The following is a 20987-nucleotide window of genomic DNA, read 5'->3' on the forward strand; positions in this document are numbered from 1 at the left end:
GGGTGTCCTCCCGGGGCTGCGGAGGCCAGGCTCGTGGGAAGCCGGCGGGGAGGGCCGTTCGGAGCGGCCCCTGCCCCACACGAGCCTGGCCCTGTCCACCTCCCCGGAGTATCTCCCTCCCACCCCGCTGCCCAAGCCCTGGGCCGTGCGGGGCGGGGTCCAGGCTGGCGAAGGCTCCGGGTCCCCGCTCCAGCAGTCGTCCCAGCAAACTGCCTGGGAGGTAAAGGAAGAGGGGCGTGGCCCCCACCCAGGCTCTCTGTGCCGAGAGCCTCACGCAGGACAGGAAAGACGCTTCTGGCCCTTGGGACTGGTCCTGGACCACGAGCGGGTGCCGGGCCGCCACGGCCCTCTTCCCACACGTCACCCATGAGGCCTTGGGTCGGGACAGCGCGGGCCAGCCTCACTTCCCGCTGGGCATCTCTCAGGGCGACGGGCTGACACATGCTGTGCTGAGTGTCACTGGGCACAAGGTCATGGCCACAGTTGCCCCATGAGGCTGACGACATCCCCCAGTGACATCCCCAGGAACACTCCTCAGACCAAGATGGGGTGATGGGCCGGCCTCTCCGTGTTTGTGGCAACACCCTGAATGCAGCTTGCACGCAGCCACGACTGTTTGGAAGAGATTGGGATTGGGTGAGACTTTGATCGTCTTTCCTGCAAGAAAATGCCATCTCTTTTCTCTAATCCTTCCACCAAACCTGGGAGACTAATAGGGCTGAACGGAGCTCTGGGGTGAGGATCTTTCGAGCGATATTCGGAGAATGAAGGTCTCTACTGAGAAGCAAGGACACAGAAGCAGAGCCTGGGAGGAGCGCTCAGTCCATCCCAGGTCTCTGCTGATGCCACCTGTGCCTCCAGGTGATCACTTAACCTTGCAGCCACCATCTCCTCACCTGCAAAGAAAGGTGATGCCCTGGGGATTGAAGACCCGCAGAACAAGGGCCCTGATTGAAAAGCAAACGTCTCTTCCGTGACCAGGCTTCAGCAGAGCTTTTGAACCCAAACCACAGGCTCTCGTGCCCCAAAACACAGTGTCTGGGTTTGGAAGCCCATCCCTGATGCAGACGATAGCTGCTCCAGAATTCAGAAAGGGTGGTGGGTGGACGGAGTTGACGGCATGGGGGACTCAGCTGCCAGGTGAGGGCGTGTGCCCAGGCCGGGCCAGGGAAAGCTCTGGAGCGCGCGGTCTGGGGCAAGTTCTGGTACAAGAGGGCATGCCGCAGCCCAATCTTCCTCGCACACCCAGGGCCTGCGCTGGTGTCATGCTGTCCCATTTGCCCCCAGCAGCAGTGACAGGGATTCTTGGCGAGGGCACAGTAAGAATGAACGGCCCAGGGCTCCACACTGAAATATAACAAAAGTGGGTTTGCAGGGGTGGGGGTGGGATGCAGGCCGGGCAGGAACCCATGCTGGGGAGGTCCCTGAGTGGTCGTTGGCCCATCGAGGGAACACACAGCCCCTGGCTCCTCGTAAACAGCCCCGGGGAGGTGGGCCCCCACCTGTCCACCGTTGGAGTGTGACGGGGTCCACGCAGACGCCGTTTGTCTCAGGGCGAAGGTTCATGGGAGCTTGCAAAAGGCATCCAGATGGCAGCATTGGGCCCCAGGAATATCCAAGTTCAGAGAAATTTTATAAAAAATAGCAGGAAAAACAAAATCCAGAAGCCAGAAGCAACGTACGGTGTCTACATGTGGGTTACTCAGGGTCTTACGCCAAGATGCAAATCTCTCTTAATGAATTAAACATTCAGTCCTTCCTCTGAGAATTGCAGGTTTCTTAGCAAATATGCTTGAATAAACCATGGTAACACTACCCCGCACACCAGGGCCGTGGGATGAGGGAATGATGTAGACGTGACAGCCATCGAGACAGCAGCCTGGGAAGTGAAACATCTCCAGGCAACTCTTTCAAGGAAGTGTGTGCTAACCCAGCACAGACACCGAGTGGCTCAGGGAAACACACTTTCTTGCCCCTTTACAAGCTGCAGAATCCATTCCAGAGAACTGGAACTTATCAATCCCTTACTTTATGCTTTGCCAAGACCCCACCAGCAGCGATAGAAGCAAAGGCTCTCCCCCATTTCTGGGCTCTGCCTCCCTGAAGCACACACATTTCATGCTTAGATTCACAGCAATTGCAACAATCCCCTCAAAGTTCTGTGCCTCCCAGAGCACACGAGTTCCCTGGTGCTTCCAACAAATCTGTCTCTCTGCATAGAGAAGTGGAAGATAGATAGAAGATAGATGATAGATGATAGATGATAGATGATAGATAGATGATAGATAGATAGATAGATAGATAGATAGATAGATAGATAGATAGATGATAGATAGGTGATAGATGATAGATAGATAGATAGATAGATAGATAGATAGATAGATAGATAGATAGATAGACAGATAGATATAGATGATAGATAGATAGATAGATAGATAGATAGATAGATAGATGATAGATAGATAGATGATGATAGATAGATGATAGACAGATGATAGATAGACATGCACAAATGCAGCCTATGTAAATGTACACAGGACCACATTAGTGCACATGTTTGGGTGTGTATTTGTGTGCCTATGCCTTATAAAAGACATGTTTCGGGGGCAGAAAGCTAGTTTTAGTAAAACTCCCAAAGCTCTGCCAAAGTATAAAAATTACCCATGGGTCCAAGTGGGAAATCCATTTCTTAGACCCTGGCTCTTCACCTCTGGTTTTCTACAGTCTCTATGATCACTCCAAGTATCTGGCATTGAACATCATCAAATTAAAAGTGTCATAAAATTTTTTTATCTTTCTCAGGGGTATTTATATTAACAGAGATGAATTACTTAAATCCAAGACAACAGTGCCTAAGGTAGAAGTTCCAACATTAATACACACTTGTTTCCTATCAAACCACCCACTCATCCATCAATCCATCTGTTCTTCAATTCAGCCAATGCTGTACTTATGGAGTTATTGTTTTGTACCAGGAATTCTTCTAGGTATAGTCATGAAAGTTTCTGCCTTTACAGAGGGTTCCTTTCAGATGAGTATCTTTTTTTTAAGCAGATTACAAAGCATTTTCACATCCCTTGCTTTAGGGGAACCTCACAACAAATCTGTGAGTGTATCAGTCAACAATTATCACAGTAATGCTGGGTAACAAACCATCCCGAAACTCAGCGGTTTCCAAGAACAAACACTGTTTTCACTCTCATGAGTGTCTAGGTCACCAGCAACTCAACTGGTCTACACGGGGCTTGGCTGGCTGTCTGGGTGGCTTGGCTCCAAGCCGTGTGTTGAATTTCTCCCTATCCCACATGCAGTTCTGCAGCTGCAGCTGAAGGCCAGCAGTGGACCGGGCTGTGTTCCTCTCACGTTGGAGCACAAGGGAGTTAGTGGGGACCCCTGAAGCCTCCTCCCAAACCTGCCACCCTCACACCTCTGCCCATGTCCCTGGCAGGCAGCCCATGGCCACACCCAATACCAGCGGGCTAGGACACATGGTCAGACCCTTCTGGGAGGCCCTGAAAAATCACGTGGTAACGGGTAGGTATAAAGCTCTTTCGTAGGCGACGGAAGAGTGGGGACTAATTATCCGACCTGCCACACCTGCCACACCTGCCACGCCTGGGAGAGCCGGTGATGTTCCTATTTCAGAGAGGAGAAAGCAGGGTCTTGCGGAGGTGAGCGGTTTGTTGGAGCTCACATCATCATTCATGAAGCAGCCGGGGCTCTTGGCTCCTAGGTCAGTCCTCTTTGGTTATTGCACTATTTCAGCTTCTTAACCTGGGCATCTTTCATCCACACTGAACAGGCTCACTCATGCAGGGTTACGAATTCTGGAAGGCGGAGTCGAGCTGACAAAGCTCATGCCAACAGCCCTTACTTATTCCCGTCTGTGGTCACTCGGAATCCCGCCTGATGTACCTTGTGAATCACTTAACTGCTAGGGATCTTGGAGGTGGAGGTCACAGGGCCGTGAACTGCAGGGTAGAAATACAGGTTTGCAGGTACCACAGACCCACCTCATCCCCAGGGAAGGGTGGTAGAAACGGGAGTAAAAACAGAGACCCAAACACTTCAACACAATCCTTCATTAAGAGATACAAATCGGGAGACAATACAAGGTGCTTGAGGAGCTAAGACACGTTGCTCTTCCTCTTGCTGTAATCCTTTGGGAAAGGACTGAGGAATCTGTCAAGGGACATTAACCTTGAAACACAGCAGCCTCCGGGAAGTTATTAAAATGTTTATCTCCCAAGGGCCGTGTTGATACCCTGGTGTCCAGGCCCAAGGAGAGAAGGTGTCTCCGCCTTCTGCTACTGCTCTGCTTCCCTCCCTGAACTCCACCTTTGTCTGCGTCCTCCACGCTCTTGACTGAGAGACAGGGTTGCGCGTCCCTGATCAGAGGACTCTGTGGGCTCGGTGCGCACACTCCCTGCCTGCGTGACTACACAGCTCTCCTGCAGGTCTCCCTCCCCACCCCTCCTCTCCTGCCTTTCCATCCTGTGCCTCTCGCTGAATTCCTCACACGTGTCGGGGACATCTTCTGTTGTATTGCTAATGGTAAACAACCTTTAAAATGCCTTTAAATGTAAATACATTCTAGCTGATAAGATCTGACCCATCTATTCTCCAGCTGAATTTCCAGCTTCAGACAGGAAGCCAAAAATACAGCTTTATAAACTGAAACCAGACCCTAAAGCACGTCGGGACCAGGCTCCTTTGGAAGCAGTGAGCTCCGGGTACAGGCAGGGAGCAGGTGTGGTACCCGAGACACTGCCTCAGCATCACGTCTTCTGCGGGGTTCGCGGCCCCACACACACACGATGGCGGTTTTCTCAGTTCCTTGATGGCACAGTTTCTTCTGGTCTCTGTGCAAACTGCCCTTGCACTTGATTTCAGAAGATGTGTTAATTACTCGAAACATTTAGCTTCTTATATTTTTATGTTGTTTAAAGAAACCAGCAAGCTTTAATTCTTCAAATTTCAAGTCAACTGGCTTTCACATTTATCTTTCAGATGTGGCCAGGCCCTGGTCTGACCATTTAAGGGGGCACATGTTCTCTTCGGTGGGTCAGCAAAGGCTCTGAGTTACAATTTTATCTTTTGCTGGAAGATGTGCAATTATTTATACAAACAGGGTTGTGGTGGATGTAAAGGCAGTAGACAGGGCGTTTTATGAGAGCACAGGCTTTGCCAGAACCACTCAGTATGCTTATACAAGTAGATGTTTTATCAAATGATTGATTAATTTATAGGGCATGATTGTAAACTCAGATCAATTTTAACTCCAAGAAGGACCCCACACACAGTGGCAGAGGCTCCAGTGGGTAAACCTCAGGTCCAATTTTTTCTCTTTCTGGAATCAATCATATCATTTTGGTGCTTGTGAGAGTTGCTTTGAGGTTGGGAGTTGGAAATCAAGCTATATTACTACTCAGGCCCATTTCGCGAAATAAACCACAATTTATAGGTGTGGACTGCATAAGCTTTGATATTCAGATACAACTAGGTATTGTAAACATTTGGAAAATGAATCAGCCTCTATTCCAAAGTAACCAAACCAACCTTTCCTTAAGGATTGAGAACGCTATGAAACAAAGACCCCAAATTAATCAATACGGACTCTAGGGATATTCATTTCCTGAAAACAATTCTCAGCATTCCAAAGCCTGGGCGATCTTAGCCGCGAGACAGGTAATTTCAAGGTCTAGTTCCTAATCCCCCAAGCTGGTTTATCCATGAAATGGAAAGAAGCCAAATGTACAAATTCACATGGTAGGGCCAGGTCTCGTTCATTTTTCCTAAGAGGTAATTACACTGAAAATGAAAAAAACCAAATTCTGTAGCAGGGTTTTCAAGGGAGGTGCTGGTTTTAAATCATGTTCACTCCTCTTGTTGGGAGCTGGACTTGGTGGTTTGCTTTCCAAGGTGCAATACGGTGGAGGTGACTGGGCTTCAGTCCCCTGACGGATCATAAAGGCATGTGGCTTCCTCCTCACTCTCTCTGGGAGCACTCATGGGGGACGAGCCAGAGCCGTGTCGTGAAGACACCAAGCATCCTTGCGGAGAGGCCTGTGCGTGAGGAATGGAAGCCATGCAAGGCACCATCTTGGAAGAGGACCCTTCAGCCAGATGACTGTGGCCCCAGCCAACACCTTGACTGCAACCTCAGCGGAGACTCTAAGTGAGCCACACACCAAGCTGCTTCCAAACCCCTCACCCACCAACACTGAGACAGTAAGCATCGATTTATTTACGCTGCAAAGTTTGGGTAATTTGTTACGCAGCAGCAGGTGACTAATACAGAAGGGGTAGAAGTAATCCTTGTCCCACCATCCTTGACCTCACAGGCAAGCATGAGGGTGTGGAACAAAGTACGTGTCAGCTAATACAGGCAGGTTCCTGATGCTTTAGTTACCTGAATATTGGCCAGAAAATAAGATTTCTTTCCCTTGAGTAGGTACATCTTACTTATACATCCGTGAATCTTCTTCACTTTTATTATCTCAGAAATTCCAGATTGGACAGCGAGAGCCAGAACGAGGGTATCCAGGCAGAGTTGGCACGATATACACAAGCACTGGACACTTTTAGTGCCTTCCACATTTCCATCTTCCTCACTGCGTCTTCCTTCAAATCTTGCCCAAAGTTTCAGGGGTAGACCCTTTAACCAGAAGATAATGAAACCCATCAGGTTGAGATTTTTTTCTATTAATAATTCTCTTACAATTTCTCAAATTTAAAATTGTAATTCACTCCAAAGAGTCATCCAAAGAGGGAATGGTGATTGGTGAGTTTTAAATAACTATTGAATACTTACTTTTATCCAAAAATCTCTACAGCAATAATGATAGAAATGTGCATCTTTTAATATTCCAGTGCTATTTTTTATTATTGAGTTGTTATAGCTGTCATACAACATTGGGTTAGTTTCTGGTACCACTCATAATGATTTGACATTCACACACTTTTATGAAATGATCCCCACAAAAGTCTAGTAACCTTCTGTCCCCGTGCAAAGTTATTACAATTGTATTGACAACATTAATTATGCTGTGTATTATATGCTTATTTAATAATACCTGGAGGTTTGTTCCTTAATCCCGTTCACCTATGTCACCCGCCGCCCTCCCTTCTGGCAACCACCCATTTGGTCTCTGCAACTGTGAGTCTGTTTTTGTTTTGTTTGCTTGTTTCTTAGGTTCCACATATAAATGAGATCATATGGTATTTATCTTTCTCTGTCTGATTTATTTCAATTAGCATAATTCTCTCTAGATTCACTCGTGTTGTTGCAAGTGGCAAAATATCATTTTTTATGCCTGAGTAATATTTCATTTTTATGTCTGAGTAAAATAGCTGCATCATCATTTTTCTCTAGTGTAGCAAGAAACTCACAAGCTTGTCCCTCAAGGGACTATTTATGACCTGGACATTTCACCTGCAATAGAGATACACTTTCACCAGAAGGCGCTGTGGTCCAAGTAGCTCTTTCTCTACAGGCATTGTTGCCAAAAAGAGGACTCACAGTTTTCCATCCAGCTTTACTTTTTCAGTAAGAACATAGCTCAAGAATTTGAAGTTACTTCTTCCGATGCTGCCAAGTTGTAAACAATGACAACATTTATCATCAAAATACTTTTTGGCTTGTTCTCTTAGCAACGACCCCAGTCCACTCCCAGCTTAGTTATAAGAACCTGTTTCTGAATTAGCCTTTTTTTCAGGTCTAATCTGGCTTTCCAGAACACAGTTTGAAACCCCCCTTCAGAGACCAGCATACAGGTTGCAGGGACTGGGGAGGTCTGTGCACAGGACATGGAGCCTGGGGAAGCCCACTCACTGACCTCTCTGCGCATGTCAGCCCTGGGGGTGGGGCAGCCTCAGGGAGTGTGCTCACTGCTCGGTGCCCCGGTGCCCCACCCTGGTTGAGGAAGGGGGCCACCCTTAGCAAGACCTGCCCTCTGCCAAGCTCCCTCTATGCTTGCTGCAAAACTACATAAAGATAACCCAACAGTTTACTTGTTTTAAGGTAGTTAATGGAGAGCAGACATCACTGCTACTCTGTTGCAAAATATCAATAGCAGAGTAGATAAGACTCTCTACCTGAAAATATGCTTGTTTCTTATTAAATATCTCTTTTGTTTCTTATTAACTATCTCTTTTAGCCCCAGGAAATAGGAACTAATATAAAAAGCACCCAGAAGTCAATGGTCTAGCATATGCTTTTCCACCAGAGGGCAGTTCCCTGGCTGTGCACCTCTGGAGAAGTTCCTTAACTCCCCTGGTCCTTACAGAAAGGAAAATTTGATGGTTAAATGGGGGCACTGCATAGAAAGCACCTGGTGCTTGGTCGATTTTTTATTAAAACTGCTAGTTCCCTACTTTTGTTTTTTATGGTCTCAGTTTTCATTTTTCTAAATTAGAATTTGAAAGTGGATGGCATCTATAGCCTGCTGTCACATTCTATTTAGGTCTTTGGAAGAGATGAAGCTAATTAATGCCTTTGGTCTTGCAGATGTTTTAGAAAGAACCTCATCCTGAAGCCTGAAGGAAAGGGATTGGACTCCCCAGCAGTCTGAACACAAGCCTGACCCGACATGATTCCAGGTCCCCTTACATCTCCTGATAGAGGGTTGGACAGACATCTCCTGCTATTTCTCCCCGAACCTTCAAATGCTGTTTAACATGAAAATGTGTCCCTTCATTCCCTCATCAGGCGCTTTCCAGGCGCCCGACTGGCCCAGTTTGGATGCTGCGTGGGTGGAGGGAGGAGGGCGTGCGTGCAGGTGCCTCTCACGGGTTCCAGTGTGAAGTGGGTCATGTCCTGCGAGCACGTCCTTTGATGTTCACGAGCTTAACTAGGGCGTAGCTTCCATAACGTGATGCATGGGACCCCTGAACCCCGCATCCCCTGAGGTGTCTGCCCACCTTCCTCTGAACCCCGCGTCCCCTGAGGCGTCCGCCCACCTTCCTCTGAAGCACACGCTCCCCTCTGCAGCTTCCCACGGTGACCTCTCCTCCGCCCTCTCTCTTTTCTCTTGGGGACATGGGTTCACCACCTGGTGCATAGCTCAGTGTTTCTCTGCCGGTGTGACATTGCCCCCTAGGGGACATTCTCAACATGTCATCATGTTGGCTCAGTTATCACCATGACAACTGGCCCGCAGGGGCTGGGAGCAGGGCACGAGACATCTAGAAATGAAGGCGGAAAGCCTACTACAGGAGCACCCTCTAAGCCTGCTTTACCGTTCACAGCATCTTCACGCCCAGTCTCGACAAGCACTGAATTTATCTGGGACACGCAGCACCTGACTTGCAGGCAGACAGCACTTGCTTTGTTTGAAATGTTCAATACCTTGTGTTAATCAACTCACCATCGTTTTCTGGGTGTCAGTCTGCATCTCGACTGCATCCGTGGGCATCCTAATATTAGTGAGTGATCAGCCAGCATTGGACACCACCGTGTCTTCCCGGAGACTGCACCCAAGTGCTCACGTATCAAAATACCCCTGATGTTATCAAATTGCTGTATTAGTCGGGTCCTGAAGAGAAACAGAACAATAAGGCACATATGTCTATGTATTACGTGTATTTGTGAAAGGAGAAGCCCCACCATGTGTCCTCCTCAAGCTGAGACCAGGAGAGCCGGTGGTGGGATTCAGTTTGGGTCTGAAAGCTTGAAGACTAGGGAGCTGATGGTGTAAATCCCAGCCGGGGGGCAGGAGAACAAGAGCCCAGCCCGTCAGTGATGCAGGAAAAACGGGAGGATCCTCCTTCCCGCACCTTTGGTCCTCCTGGGGCCTCAGCAGGCTGGATGCTGCCCGCCGCCCCCCACACTGGGCAGTTTGAAAGGCTTCACTGAATCCACCGATTCAAACACTGATGTCATCCAGAAACACCCTCACACACACCCAGAGCCCTGCCTCACCCGGGCGCCTTGTGCCAATCAAGGTGACACAAAATTTACCAGCACAATTACTTCCTTTTTACTTCGCCTTCGTATAAGGTGAGGGCCTTATGTTGCTTTTTAAAGAGGTTGTGCATCTGTGGACTCCAGTTGAAGGTCATAAAGGAAAGTCACAAAATATTTGCTGCAGGGGGTGGGGGTGGGGCCTGATGAAATGCAGGCTGTGTTTGTGAGTAATGGTTCGTGGGATTAACCCCTCCCAGGGCTGTGGGCATTTTTTTTTATCAAGCTCTATTAAAGATTGACATACTTAAAGGCCTTAAGATAATCTGTTTCTAGTGGGGAGGTTTTAGAAACTATGACAGAGAAAGATTTAGGATAACTGGGGAGTTTTCCAGTGCCTCTGAAATCAGAGCTCACAGATGGCTGCTGGGTTCTGCTTTTCACAACAAAGCTGCCGCATTAATAAGCCAAGTCGAGGCTTATTAGGTCTGAAATAATGGTGATATTTGAGCCAAGCACGGGATTGAAAGCAGTGACCGTCAGGCCCTGAGGGAATCACCCCAGGCTCCGGCCCTTGGTGGGGGAGGGAATTCTGTGTCCCTAACCTCAGGCCAGAGGCTTCCTGCCTGTCCCTGGACTGCAGCCCGCCCGTAGGGGCCCCGCCTTCAGAGCCTCTTTTCTCTGGGTCCTCTCGGAGCAAACTCCGAGGCCAGCACGTCACCTGTGGGCCGCAGGGATTTTCCTCCACCTCCCACCGCTGATGTCTCAATACTGACACGACTTCGAAGAGCCTCATGCTGGATTCAAGCCTCGTGGAGAGGCTGACGTTTGACCAGTGGGTCCCAGAGCTGCTCACGCCCCCTCCCTCCTTCTCCTCGGATTCCCAGGGACACAGCAAGGAGGGTGGGAAGCGTGGCCTCCTCCTCCTGCAGCCCACAAAATCAGGGAACAAAGACGATCACTGGGGCCCCAGCAGAAACCCTGTTTCCTCCAAATTCACTGCAACAGTGACGCGGAGCAGAGACACGCTTCGCTTTAGTCATTCAAGCCATTGCTTCCATTCTTTCCTTTCTTTGGGGGGTAAATTGAAGGAAGGAAGAGAAACAGAAATTTTCAAACCTACAACTGCTGCCTTCTGGTGTCCTCTTGGAGAGTGGAAAGCTTCTGAGCCCTGGTGTGTGTGGTATGAAGGTGTCAACTTGCCACCTGCCTGCACAAGAATTCAATCACTTTGTGCTGCTGTAGCTACTGACCTTCCACATCCCCTGAAGGGAGTTCAGGGTGGAGACCAGGAACGAGGCACTCTGTGCTCTGGAGGATGGGCGGAGCAGGTCTTCAGATGGTTAGATGTCTCAGGAGCTGATTTTATGAGTGCAACCCTTGCATCTCCTCACGTCTAGAAAGGCACTAAATCCCTAATGGTGATGTCTGCTCCTTGTGACGAGCAGAAACCCCCTACAAAAAAATGTGTCTGATTGCACATACTCCTCCTTTACCAAGATTACATATATACTAATCTCTCCCCCTGCCTCTTTGGAGCAGTTCCTCAGAGCTATCTAGGATGCTGTCTCCAGGGCTACAGTCCTCATTTTGCCCCAAATAAACTCAACTTGCAACTCCCACGTTTTGCAACTTTTTTAAGTCGACAGTTTGGCGACCACGAATAAGGGACCCAGAGCGGACGTCTCTCCTTCGCCTGAACTCTACGAGGAACCGAAGCCTTGGTACCCGCAGAGGCCCCTTGAGCCCGTCCGCCTCTTCGGGGAGTCCAGACAAATGTGGGTGAGTCTCTCCTGGTTCTCAGATCTCCCGTATTGGTTGATGATCCTGAGTTTTATTTGGCTATGTAGCAAGTACCCGCCTCCTCCCAGTGGAAAAATATTGGGGGCGGCGGTGGAGGGGGGGGGGTTGAAAGATACCAGGGAAATACCCACCCAGCAGATAAATACTGGGTGGGGCTCAGTTGAAAGATACCAGGGAAATACCCACCCAGGTGAAAGATCCTGGGGGAGCTCAATCGAAAGATACCAGGGACAACCCACCTAGGTGAAAGATCCTGGTGGGGGGGCCTGGCTGAAAAATACCAGGGTTCGCTCAGTTGTAAGAGACTGAGTGGTCTTGGCTGAGGGGTTAGATAAGAGGCTGACCTGACGCCTTTCCTCAGTTCGGCTGCCTTAATGGAATTTGTCAGGAAAAAAGCGAAGGTGTTACATGAGAGCTGTGCTCCGAAGACAAGGGACAAGACTCCTCCCGGCCAGGACGGCTCTCTCAGGCGACTGAGAGATTTACGGGAGTGGGGGAGGCACAGTCCTCACACCGTGCAGTGGTCCCATAGGGAAACCCACTCATTCATTAAAACGCTTGCTCGCCAGGGGTCGCAAAATGAGAATTGGCCATTCAGCGGTCCGAGCCCCCGCGGTGGTCTTAGGCCACCGAAGGGAGAAATCAAGGCACGTAAGAGAGCTGAAGCGACTCTGGGGTGATGCCTAGAGGAGTTAAGCTCACAAGCAGCACCCTGGCCCGCCACACAGCTTCAGCAGTATTTTTTATCCCAGACAAATTCGACTTTAAAATGGGAAACAGAGCCTCTCACAGAAGCATGGGGTGTCAGAAGGCCAGCCTCTTCCTAACACCCCGGCCAGGTTTATGTATGTACAAAAGCTTATACTTGCAAGTACCTACTTAATCGGGAAAGTTATACGAAGGGAGATCTCCACCTAAAATGACCAAATTGGGGTTCTTTTGATATTCCAAAAAATACTTTTGCGCGCCCAGTTAGAAGGAAAAAAAAAGCTGGCCATAAGATCAAACATACTGAATGGAATGCTTTCTTTGATTGTTATCTGGAAGCTTCTATAAGAGGTAGTCATAGAGTAACTTCTTTGCAGGAGACCAACAATTACTTGAAACTATATCACATCAGCTTCTCAAAACCATTTTAAAAAAACAGGGAAAAGGGGGTATCTGAAAATTATGAACCTTCAATTGTGGCAATTAAGTACACAATGGCAGTCAAAGGTTTAATCGACCCCCATTTTAATTCCCAACCAGTAGAAAAGCTAGTTTGGGGGGAAAAAAATTCTGCAGAATTCTGACCCTAAGAGAATAAGTCCTACTAAAGAGAACCTGATTTTCTATGCCTCCACCTTGAGACCAGAGATCTCAGGAATGAGTATCTTATCTAAACCATCTCTAATTCCTGAGATTGCAAAGGAAAAAAACCAGAAGAAGCCCTTTAAATTTTTCTTATTCCAACTGTTTATAAACTAGTGAGTTTTTGTATTGTGATATCTAATTCATGACTAAATTTGGAAAATGAAGCTTTGCGATCTCTCTGTTGTCTGTCTGGATATATGTATGTCTCAGTGTGTGTCTTTGTCTTTGGATATTGACTGTTGTTGAGGTTAATTTGCAGATGAGGTCTCTTGATTGGCTTAAGGAAAAATAGGCACTTACAAATCAAACAATTTTAAGTACAAGAGAAATTAAGCTAAATAAGTTTCAGGCTCAAGTGAACTGGGAAATATTTAATATCAAATTAATAACTGGTATTAATGTTTGTTGATCTAATTGTGGCTCCAAAAGTAATCCAAAGCCCACCAATTCTTTTACCTCTCCCCCAAAACCTTCCCTTTTATCTTAAGAGGCTTGTAAGTGTTAAACAAAGGGAAAACAAAGTCATCTTAGGAGGAACTTGCTTGTACCTTTGAGATGCAAATGTCCTATCTGGTCATCTAGAGAAACTTTATCTCTGCCATCTTTTAATACAATTAAAAAAAAAGGAGCGTAAAATAATTTAGAACTTGACTTGTCAAGGATAAATAGAAATCTTAAGTGTCTTTTCTGTAAACAGTAGTAAAAGGGTTTAGCCATCTAGATAGGTGACCTCTAGATAGGTGACCTGGATTTGTTCCATCTGCCAGAAGCCAATTTGAATCCAACCCCTTGTGACTGATGGCTTTTATGTTGTACCTGACTCAGCGCTGAAATTTTGGAATTAGAATTATGAGGCCTCTGTGTTTGTCTATGTTCGTATGTATCTATATGTTCATTGTAGGTGTATGGTATTGGCAAAAAACGAATTCATAAAAGAGCTCTACTTAATTGGCTTTAAAAAAATTAATTAAGCACTTATATAAATACTCAGAAATAGAAAATCTGGCCAGAATGAATTTCAGGTTCATGACATCTGGAAAATTCAGTACTAAACTGATATCTGGTATAGAAGATGGTTTAAGCTTGTTGGTTTGATTCATATAGACATGTTTTAGAGTCGTCAACATTAAGTATAATTTTTGTATAACTTTTATAGTGCCTAGGTGTAATATAAGCTAAATAAAATCTTCTTATATCTGTTACAAATTTGTCAGCAAGGAAAGTAACTTGATGTGAAGAAACTTCTAAGGAAAAAAAAATGTAAATGAGATAAGAGATTTTAGATAAACTCTATTAAGAAGAATTATGCTTTAGAAATGTCTACCTAAAATAGTTCTCCGGATTCTGGTAACTTTAGAATTTCGAGTTGCACTAAATTAAATGATGAAAGCTTATTGATTAGCTAGATCATTCCCAAAGAAAATAAGATACTGAAACATTATTTACTGAACACTGGCTTCCTTTTACAGAGAAACAAAGGGTATTTAGGACTAGTGATGAATATGCTTGGTGCCACGTTCTGTAAAGAAAGCAAATGTTTTTAGAAAATATCACTGGTATGTATGTTCACCAATCTACAGAATGCTAACATAAAGGACAGTTCCTGGTTGCTCAAGAAAAGTAGGATGTGTGTTTTCAAGAAAGCCTGAGGAATGGGATTACATGTTATTAAGGGAAAAGAAAGTAGGTCTGACTTACAGGTGACTGTTTCTGAATGGGAAATAAAGTAATGATACAGAAAGTGATAAGAAGGTTTGTGGAAAGTGGACCCTGAGAAAAGAGTTTTGCTCATGATTAGGGCTGACTAAGTTTAGAGATGTTTAGTTGAGTAAATTAATTTTAAAAGTAAGCTGGTGCAAAACTTGAATTTGGCTTTTCTCTCTATCAAGAGGACAGGTTTTCTTAAAGTGTTGAACTGCCTTTTGATAACAGATTTTGTTTCCTTACCTTTTAGTGATCTGTTCTATATTTGCCTTTGAAATCTTTTATTGTTACTTTGGCTAAGTGAATAACTATTGTTTCACAGTGATCTGTGAGCCTATCTGACCGACTGTTCCAAATCCTTTCTGATATTTTTGAGAAAACTTCCTAAAACAAATTCTGATGAAGTCCTTTTGACCTCTGGCTAACTTTGGGATGCTTCAAAGGGCCCCTGAAACATTCCAAAGAGAGATATAAACTAGGCTCATTTGGTACATTAAGTTACATGGGAAGTATTGTCAAATGAATAATAAACCTTAGATTTTAGTGCATGGTCATTGTCATTAACATAGATATTCTAGGAATTATATGGAGTTCCTAAAATTCTGATATATCCTGGTAAAATGTTATCAGTCATAATTCTAGTTAAGTATTGGACATCACAGCAGTAACCAAATCTGTCGATTGACACTGCAATCAGATTTTAAAAGCCCCTTCTTAAGCCTTAATGTCATCATAGACAGTTATGGTTTTATTCCAATGCCTTTGCAAAAATGTTTCCCCTCCAAGAAGATTTATGAAAAGGACTTTTGGATAAATACAAGTTTCTGACTTTCAGACCATAATGCTGAACGGGGTAAGAAATTGAAGAATCCTAATGAGAAACCTGATGGCTTCATAAGCTGTTAACAAAAAGGATTAGTTACCTAGGCCTGAGTACACTGGTGAATATGGTCATAAATTTTATGGTTTCTATCTGAAAAATTACTGGTTTAAAACTGCATTTTCCAGGTGTGAGGAAAACCTTCCCCTCAAACGAATTATGATTTACAGTTATTTAGTAAATTATACCTTTGTAAAGCAGGATTGAAACAATGATCTCTTCTCCCTATCTGTTCCCTCCACACATTGGAAACTCTTAGGTTTCCAGAAGCTTTATCAGCTACATTAGGAAGGCTACCTCACTACCAGGTATAGAAAACTCAAAGTATTTTGGGAACCTTGAAAAGGGAGGAATTCACCTACATCTGTTAGGCAAAAATCTGTGATAAGTCCAAGCCCTTGGCGTGGCTTTCCTAGCCCTGAGAGGTCTTTGAAAAGTCCAGTCTGAGACAGTATAAAAGTTTCAGCAAAGCAAAAACCTATGTGATCAATTATAGTTACATAAGTTATCAGGCCAAGTTTCTTTTGAGACCAGACTTATTTTGCAAACATTAGTCTTAATTTGGTTATATTTGGTAAAAATGAGGGTAAGTTTAGGGAGAAAAAGATTATGTTTCAATGAATATTAGGCGTCAGTGTTGCTGATGGAGGTCTGTATTTCCTAAGAGTCACTCTCTGGATAGTTCCTTGGTGTTACGCTACAGAAATGTAAAGTCCAACTGAGTTTTTAAAAGGACACTCTAAGTTTGTTTCTGAAGCTTATCTCAGTAATCTGTCTTTGGATGAAAACCAGGTGCCCCGCAACCTGCAACCAGGTTATGCATACTAAAAAGGGCATAATTTAAAGGACAATCTCCAACCTAGACGGAAGGACACTTATCAGAGGAGAAACTACACTCACACCAGGACAAGAAGAAGCCAACGTCGGAAGTAGAAAGCTAGCCCAAGGTGCTGGACCTGACTCGTATGAGCATTTATAATGTTTTCTCCCCTCCAAATGAGCTCTAACTGGTTGGCCCTTAGGAAATTTACTCTAGAGAAAGAGGAAAAAAATTATAGTCCTGTTCGGGGGATCCCCTCACCTGGTTAACTGATAATATCTGCTCTGACCCTGGCCATAAATTCAAATTTTCTTTTAAGGTCACTCAGGCTCAATCAGAATGACAGCTAAGTCTCAGACAAAAACTGTTACCTCTCGTCTATTAAAGGGAAACTTCCCACAATTATGGGATGGATTTATGTGGTTAACACCAGGCTATGACCATTTAAGTTTAAAAACTCCTCTCTGTTGGGAACGATTAAATCATACTAAGGGTGATCAGCCCAGTAACAGCAGGAAATCGGGCTGGGTGCCTTGTGAACAATGCCTACACGTCATTACCCTTAGAGACAGTGATTGGTGTGGAACTGACTGGTCAGATGACCGGAGAGACACTGGGTTGCACCTAATGCAACTCACTGGATTTGTGGTACTAATTTATGGCCTTGGCTTCCACTGGGATGGGTAGTAAGGTGTACCCTAGGGTTCCCATGGCCTCACGGTCATGTGTGTAACTAATTTAGAGACCACTGGCACGAGCTGATGGGTCAAGAGATCTGTATTCTGCTGGTATGGCCACCGGCAGCTATTTTTGCACCTTCTAATTGGCCATATCGAAGCCTTAAAATTCACTCAACAGGCCTTAAATGATAGAAACCAGGCTATTAGCCTATTGAATTCTGAACTCTCTATGAAGAGAAAAGCGGTGCTGTCAAACCGCATGGCCCCCGACATCCTTACAACATCTCAGGGAGGCACCTGTGCCGTAATTCAACCTGAATGCTGTGTTTTCATACCTGATGAGTCCTCTAATGTAACACATTTAATGAAGCATATGAAACATCAGATTTCTGCCTTAAGCGACCCATTCCCAAGTCTCGACCTCTTCAAAAACCGGTTTGGCGTGGGACGCTCTTGGCTTAAATATTTACTTATAACTCTGTTAACATTATTAGCTATATTGTATTTTGCCTGTTTCACAAGATTACTGTTTCTTGTATTACCAAACATGTGACTGAACCACCAACAAAAATAACGATGGCTAGGCTCCTTGAAGCAGTTGATCAAATATATAGTTCTGTGTGTGATCCGTGATTGTAACAGTGTAACTCTGGATATGGGAAGATGCAACAAGAGGGAATTTTTCCTGGACCATAACAGCTTAGGAATACAGGGGGTCCAGAGAGCTTTGACTTCTGTTACAGAGACCTAGCCCGGTACCGGCTCATCGGGTGGCCTATCGGCGAGGTCTTCATCAGACCTAGGAGGGAGCCTTCCTAGCGCCGTGGGACGAAATGGTCATGAAATGCCTCCCAAAGCAGGGTCGAATGTATGACCATGAGGGGGCCCTGTCAACTATAAGTTGGCACTTGCCCCAGGCACTTGCCACCGACCTCTACTACAGGGATGAAATCACACGTGCTGCCGCAGCTGCTGACCTTCCACATCCCCTGAAGGGAGTTCAGGGTGGAGACCAGGAACCAGGCCCTCTGTGCTCTGGAGGATGGGCGGAGCAGGTCTTCAGATCGGTAGATGTTTCAGGAGCTGATTTTATGAGCCCAACGCTTGCATCTCCTCCCATCTAGAAAGGCACTAAATCCCCACATGGTGACGTCTGCTCCTCGTGACGAGCAGAAACCCCCTACAAAAAAAAGTGTCTGATTGCGTGTACTCCTCCTTGAACGAGATTCCATGTATACTCATCTCCCCCCACCCCCCGCCTCTTTGGAGCAGTTCCTCAGAGCTATCTGGGATGCTGTCTCCCGGGCTGCGGTCCTCGTTTTGCCCCAGATAAACTCAACTTGCAGCTCCCACATTGTGCAATATTTTTAAGTCAACAAAGGGAATTCTGGTCATTTCTGGGAATTCCAAGATCAAAGAAAGGCCTTCCCGGCCACTGCTGTGCTGTTTTGGAAGCTGCAGCTTTAAAGATGTGCTGTAGTTATTTACTGCTCCCTTTCAGAAAGCAGCCTTTATATTTATATTCTTTTCTGTTTCAAGTTTTTCTGCTAAGGTAGTAAAACTGTCTTTTCATTTACTGCCCCCTCCTGTTCTGCTCTGGTGGATTTTAGATGGTGCTGCACCAAACGGCCTGATTAGTGTGAGATGGGACACCTGCTCCTGCAAGCGGGGCCAGGATGGGGAGAGATGGCTGCCCGGGAGGCAGGAGGCAGGTTTGCCCGGTGAGGCTCCTGGTCCCTAACTAAGAATTAAGGACGGAGAAGCCACAGCCCTTTCTCCTGATGCCCCTTCTATGGCATCTTCTTTTCCATTCTCAAATTTCCCCCACTTTGTCGGGGAGGCCCTGGGATTTGGAAAACTGAAGTCCGAGAGAAAGCATGGCTTGGACTCTGGCTGAGCGGTGGCCCTGACAGCCTGGCTGGGTTCCAAACTCCCCACCTGGTGGGCGGGGCCATGTGACTGATTCTGGCCTGTGGGGAGGGGGCAGATGAGCCCTGTGTCCCTGGCAGGCTGGCTCTGGAAGCTTCTGGTGGGGAGGGTGGGTGGGAGGGTGTCTTCTCTCCCTCCTCTTTCCCTGGCTGGTTGGGGAGGACTTCATGGCCTGCAGGGGCAGAAGGGTGGGGACACGGAGGGACCCCGGCGTAACCACAGAGAAGTTCATTTACCCACCAGGAACACAGCAGTGAACGTTTTCTAAGCAAAATTAACTTTCTGAGATTAAGCTACAGAATTGGGGGTTTATGTGTTGGGTCAGCTAGTACTATTCAGAGAAACACAAGCCTGTTCCCCCCACCCCCAAGCCCTGGATTTCTCGTCTACACAGAGTGAGGAATAATACTGCCTGCCTCGCTGTGTTCAAGCCAAGATCACAGGACGTGAAATTTGTGGGTGCCCCTTGACCAGCGTCTGGCCTCGGCAGGTGCTTGGTAAGTATTTGTTTTGAAGGACATCTTGGAGAAGGAAGTTGAAAAGGTGGTCGTGTCAAACCAGTTGGTGACATCCCCGTGCTGCATTGTCACAAGCACATACGACTGGACAGCAAACGTGGAGAGATTCATGACGGCTCAGGCCCTGAGAGACAAGTCAACAATGGGTTGCCTGGCAGCGAAGAAGCACCTGGAGACAAACCCTGACCATCCCGTCCTCGAGACCTCGAGGCGAAAGGCAGAGGCCGACGAGAATGACAGGTCTGTGAAGGGTCCGGTCACCCTGCTGTGCGAGACGAGACGGCTCTCCTGTCTCCTGGCTTCAGTCTGGAGGAGCCCCAGACACACGCCAGCAGGATCTACAGGGTGATCAGACTTGGTCTTGGCATCGATGGGGGTGACCCCCTGCGGACGATAGCAGTGCTGCTGGCACGGAGGAGATGCCCCTCGAAGGAGAGGATGACACGTCCTGCGCGGAAGAGGCCGACTACATTCCACCTGAGGATTACGTGGCTACCCGTTCCACACTCTGGCTCCATTCCCTCTGATAATATGTTTTTTGAAGTATTTCTTATTTTTGTTAACATTTAAAAATCTGGGGACTTCCTAGGTGGCACAGTAGTTAAGAATCCGCCTGCCAGTGAAGGGGACACGGGTTTGATCCCTAGTACGGGAAGATCCCACATGCTGCGGAGCAACGAAGCCCATGAGCCACAACTCCTGAAGCCCGGGCACCTAGAGCCCGTGCTCTGCAACAAGAGAAGCCCCGGCAATGAGGAGCCCGCACACCACAATGAAGAGTAGCCCCCACTCGCCACAACTAGAGAAAGCCTGCGTGCAGCAACAAGACCCAATACAGCCAATAAATAAATAAATACATTTATATAAATAAATAAATAAGTAAATAAATAAAATTTTAAAAATCTGTATGACATAACAACTACTTAAGGGGAGGATAAAATTTCTTTCTACTAAGCGTGATACTGTGATACTTGAGGCACTAAAGCAGAGCTAGTTTTTCTTTTCTAGTTTCATGTTTGCCTATTTTAACAGATGGAAGAAGCGTTTGTTGTCAGGTGTTTGTAACCTACGTAAACTTTGTGGTCTGAGGAGTTTAGCTATGAAGATGGTGGACTCGTGCCCCAAAGAACCATGTTGCCTACGTTAGAATTCAGGCTTCTTTTACACCACAAGGGGAGGCAGTAACGTCAAACCCTTCCTGGTTCCCATGAGCCTCTAGAGGGAATGTGTTCATTTCCTTCTCCCTGCAGTCATTCCCAGGTGGGCTGGTCAGGATGTTTTTGTTAAAATTCTTCTCTGTGTCCCACTCTCTCTGCTGGCCCAGCGAACATTAATTTGCCCAGCTTTTGCTTTTCCATCGCTGTGTGAACTGACTTCCTCCCCTGTGAGGTCCCAA

At 46.5% G+C, this 20987-nt stretch overlaps 1 pseudogene; it reads left to right on the forward strand.

The window, feature by feature from the left end:
• The first annotated feature begins 10698 nt into the window (after positions 1 to 10698).
• LOC130855589 (heat shock protein HSP 90-alpha-like) lies at positions 10699 to 20118 on the forward strand (annotated as a pseudogene).
• The last annotated feature ends 869 nt before the right edge of the window (positions 20119 to 20987 follow it).

Source organism: Hippopotamus amphibius, chromosome 6, assembly GCF_030028045.1.
Source record: "Hippopotamus amphibius kiboko isolate mHipAmp2 chromosome 6, mHipAmp2.hap2, whole genome shotgun sequence".
In the NCBI taxonomy this organism is placed as follows: Eukaryota; Metazoa; Chordata; class Mammalia; order Artiodactyla; family Hippopotamidae; genus Hippopotamus; species Hippopotamus amphibius.